The following is a 4,632-nucleotide window of genomic DNA, read 5'->3' as shown; positions in this document are numbered from 1 at the left end:
TGCCGCTACGATTCCAAGCGCACCGTTAATTTGCCATCTCCACCAAAACAGGGGGCTACAAGGCTACAATGAGGCGGCTACTCCACAAGCCTACCGTTTTCTGGATTTGGGCAATCAAAAGACAGAAACATGCATGTGGTCGATGGAACCCTCTTCTTTTTTCCTCCTTTACTCATCATAACCCTTTTTTCTTTCTTTAATCTCCGATTTGTAGGTAGAAAATTTAAAGAAAAAAAAAACTTCATGCTAGGAGAGAAAGATACTACAAAGACTGACAGTGACATGTATGATCGATCGATCGATCGATCAATCAATCAAGATTTTTGCATGGAACGCGAAAGAGATAGGCTGCTATGCAAGTTGTCTCGCAACCCAACAAGAGATCCCGCTGTGACAATTACATGTGCCATTGAATTCTTAACATTAAGAACTTTGTTTTAACTTTGACCTAGAAATTCTCCCCCACAAGAGTTAGTGACATTCACATTGCGAGCATGTCAATTTTCCACAAGATTATTGCAATTTGCGTATCCACCATTGTCGTTGCAACTAGTTGTATCTCACGAGCTTCTTTTTGGAAAATGGAGGCTGTACGTAGGCATTTAAAGTCAAAAAAGGCCGGTGACCATGCTACTGACAAGCTTTGCACGCAACCCTTCAGTTAAGACCTGAGACCCACCAAAACCTAGCAATAATTTGCAAGTTTGCAATGCTTTCTAGCAATCATTGCTGTTCAATCAAAACTAATTAATGGGGTTATAGTGATTATCTGGCCTTGAACACCTATGATTATATAGAGTTTGGACAGGATAGTTTTGGGTCTCGAAGGAAGGGCAGGAGGGCTGGACTACATACAGAATTCATCCTCCTATTTTATGTGTAGGTTGCTAATTGATCTCAGTGATGTTGAGAATGCAAGATTTTATTTGTTTTTGCGTCAAATCAAGTGATTCTTGAATGTTATATCAAAGTCTCTCCAAAGTGATATCCAGGAGTTCACATTATTTAGACCATCCTTGTTCGTTCACAAGTTAATTTTAGCAATAATGTGGTGAATGGACTGATGGTTTTTAGCTGAGTGGTCCTTTGATAAATATAATATTATTAGCTTAAACAATAATTAATATTCATCATGATGTCCTTGCGCACTTTTTTGTTTTTAAAGAGTCATGGCCTTGTATAATTTGAGAGGGTGAGAGCAACCACTACAATACAAATGTGGTTTGAGGAGGAATGATATAAGATATAAAGCAAAATATTTTAAAATTCAAATAGTTTAGGAGGAAGGTTTATGGGTTAAATAATTTATTAACTTTTTTATTCTAGCAATTTAATAAATATTTTTTAAATTAAGATGGCTAGTAGCATGTATATAATGCTTAATATAGCAAGGTGTTTGGTATTTGCAAAATGTTATTTCTTGTAAATTTAAGAACCCTAAGATAGTAAAATAAATATTTTTTTAGAGGTAGAAGATTCAATAATATTTTGGAGAGGTAAAATTTAAAAATATGCATTTTAAAACTGTTCAAAATGAAGAGATTTTAAACCTGAAATTTAAAGGATTCATGATGTATTTATAGCTCACGAGCTCTCTTTTATGAAGAAAAAGGATTTTTATTTTTATAATATTTTAGTTATATTTCATTCAAAATAATATATATTAAATTAATATAAAATATTAAAAAACTCAATGTTGAAAATCTATCAATGAAGTATTAGGCTCATGCGAATTACTCAAACCTAAGATAAAAAATAAATCTAGACATGCTGCGCCGCCCTAATTTTTTGGTTCATTGGAGGTTTTGAGCTCGTTAGATCTGGATTCATCGAATGTAAACATAAAAGTTACAATATTATGGAATGAAAGATCCATCTTCCTTGGCTAAGTTCACTTCAAGGAAGTGATTTTGTGTTTTCTCTCTCTCTCTCTCTCTCGAAAGGAAGGTCTTAGATGCGGAGATGAGTTAAAAGGAGAAGCTGTATGGGAGTTGTGCAAAAAGTAAACGGTGGCATTGCGTGTAACCCACGAATCAAAATGCAGCAAAAATCTTTTTGTCCAAGAACCAAAGCATGTGAGGCTGAGGTGGAAAAGGGCCTCAAGGGACAGGGAAGACGTGTACATGCCCAGAGGAATCTTATTATATTATTAGTTTTTCTTGTATATTTCACCATAAATTTTGTCCCAAAATTAATACTCTCTTTCTGTACCCTTTTGATGATAACTTGATAAGAGCACTCGCTACTCACATTTTCAGCAACTTCACGTCTTTTTGGCAAACTGTAAATGAAAGCCGAGGGGCCTCGAAGGCAAAACCACAGCTTTAATGTAATTTTCCTTTGTCATGGACCCAACAGAATCTCCAATTTCAACGTGTAGGAATGGCAGAGACCCATGGCGTAGACCCCCACTCACCCATCAAAGTGAAGAGACTAGAGAATAATAACAAATGGAGACGAGGGGGAAGAATCCAGTGGAAGAATGGGTTTTTCTTTGTCGTCACCAAACCAAAGACTTCTTTATTTTCCTATGCTTGCTTGGTCCACTCTGTCCACGCACCCTTTTCTTACAGTTCTTGCCTTGTATTGAATCAACTCGACCATTCATCCTTACAATTTTGCTTTCCTAAAGGTAATTTGATATGATTTCGTGGCCAGGAATAAAGAAGAATAATAGAGGGCATGTCACCAGCCAGTTCTGACTGGACAAGAATTATAGACACAATTTAAAAGGGGAGAAAACCATTCTTGAGGCCTTCGATGCAACCCTTTTTGTCAATGGAATCTGCTTACTTTTCATTTCTTTGCAGTCCAAATTAATCCCTTCTGCTTGTTCATGACGGGATCTCTTATCTCCCTTAAAAACAATTGGCTTCACAACTCTTACATAGATACTCCCTCAGCAATATTGATCTCCACACAGCTAACAAAAGCAGTTCTGTACATATACTTTGAAGTTTGTAGTGACTTGCTACAACCACCTTTGCTGATTAGCTAAGGAAGTATTGCAAGCCAAGGGAAAAAGGAGAAAGCAAAAGGTTTCAACTTTGTTAAAAGACACCATGTTACCTCCGAAGCTTTGACTAATGTATTTTTAACTTTTTTTTCCATTTGCAGAAAGTTTTGAATCTTCAAGAAATGTACATTGACCGAGGTTCTCCACTAACACCCAATAGGGTTTCAGAGATATTACTTATCTGTGCCAACACGCTAGCTGTTGGTTTGTCGTAGGTCTTATGGCTTCAGAAAGATTTAATTTTTGTAAAGTATCGTAGATTATAGGAGCTGCTTCAAAGCGCAAACTTGTAATTGGTGGTTTTTTTTCCTTGCAACGAAAGGGGATAAAAGTTCTGATTGAAAAATCTTTAAATAAAAAGTATTTTCAACTCTCAAGCATACCCTTGTGTTATTTTTTTGTTTTGTTTTGTCTTCTTGAGCATGTTTTAAGTTGCTATTTGGATATAACTATAGCAGGAGTAACCTTTATACTGTGCCATGTTGTTGAGAGATGTGACAACCCTCGAAATGGATGCCAAATCATTCTAAATCAACTTTCTACCATTGTCGTGCTGCCTTTGGTGGAAAGAACCAACTTAAAGCCCAAGTTTGTGTCCACAACTTTACAAATGACCTAATGTCACATAACCCAAGTGTACTCCACAACTTTCCAGGTTGATCTAAGATTAAGAAAAGACAATACCATCCTAATTTCATTTTTTTTATTTTTCACCAAGTTTTTTGTGAAATTATGTCCCAGATTGCATTCAAACAAGGCTAAGATTGTTTCCTGAGACTAAAGAAATCACAAATTAAAGCCAGCCAATGAAATCTGGGCCGCCCCACAGGCTGTAAAATCAAAATTCCTGGCTCCACTAGAAGCCAAACCAGTGCGGCCAGGTTTGCCCATCAAGGAAATGCCGACTGGCTGTTTTTTGTTGTTTGTGTGGTGTGCCGAGCTATGCAAATCCACCACAAAATAGCATCACAACTCATGAGTAGGTCAAAGTGGAGAGACAAGATGCAACAGTTTGACAGCGCCACCTTGCTTTACAAAAACAGTGGCATTACAGCAACTTCATAAAAAAGAAGGGCTCTAGAGGCACATGAAGCTTGAAACCCCATCTCTTCTCAATGTTTTTTTTCCTGTTTGAACACAGTTGTGAAAACAATGGCCTAACCATTTTTCTCCTCAGTTCATAGCTTTTTTCTGTTCAAACACAGTTTGCGCTTATAGATTGTTTCAATGCATCATTTGCTAAGAAGGCGGCTTCAAACTCATGATGCATCTGTGTGCAATTCCTGTGGAGCAAACAATCAGCTGAATCTACTGTCAATTGGATATATTCTTGATTTCAAATCAAACATACTATACAATTTGTAATTAATCCACTTAAAAGCACCTTTTTTCTCTCTCGTGAGAAGCACTCAGAAACATTTTGATACGATGGAATGGTAGAAAATATTTTACAGTAGATGTATAATGTGGCAAAAAACGTTTCATAATACAAAATCAGCCTATGATTCTTAAAAATTAATCAGTTTTCGAGTTTTTATTTGTTTTTAAATGAAAAACCATAACAATCAAGTTTCTTGTTCTTATGATCGTCAATAGAGCAGATGGGAGAAAATCTT

At 36.3% G+C, this 4,632-nt stretch overlaps 1 long non-coding RNA gene across 1 annotated transcript; it reads left to right on the top strand.

Annotated features, from left to right (window-relative positions):
- Positions 1 to 2,637: 2,637 nt before the first annotated feature.
- On the top strand, positions 2,638 to 4,385 carry LOC133677936 (uncharacterized). The gene is made up of 2 exons (XR_009835861.1): positions 2,638 to 3,038; positions 3,118 to 4,385. It is a non-coding gene; the product is annotated as an uncharacterized LOC133677936 (long non-coding RNA).
- Positions 4,386 to 4,632: the final 247 nt, after the last annotated feature.

The sequence above is a fragment of the Populus nigra genome, chromosome 18 (genome assembly GCF_951802175.1).
Source record: "Populus nigra chromosome 18, ddPopNigr1.1, whole genome shotgun sequence".
In the NCBI taxonomy this organism is placed as follows: domain Eukaryota; kingdom Viridiplantae; phylum Streptophyta; class Magnoliopsida; order Malpighiales; family Salicaceae; genus Populus; species Populus nigra.
Note: the sequence above shows the minus strand (reverse complement) of the source record. Positions and strands in the feature narration are given on the sequence as shown.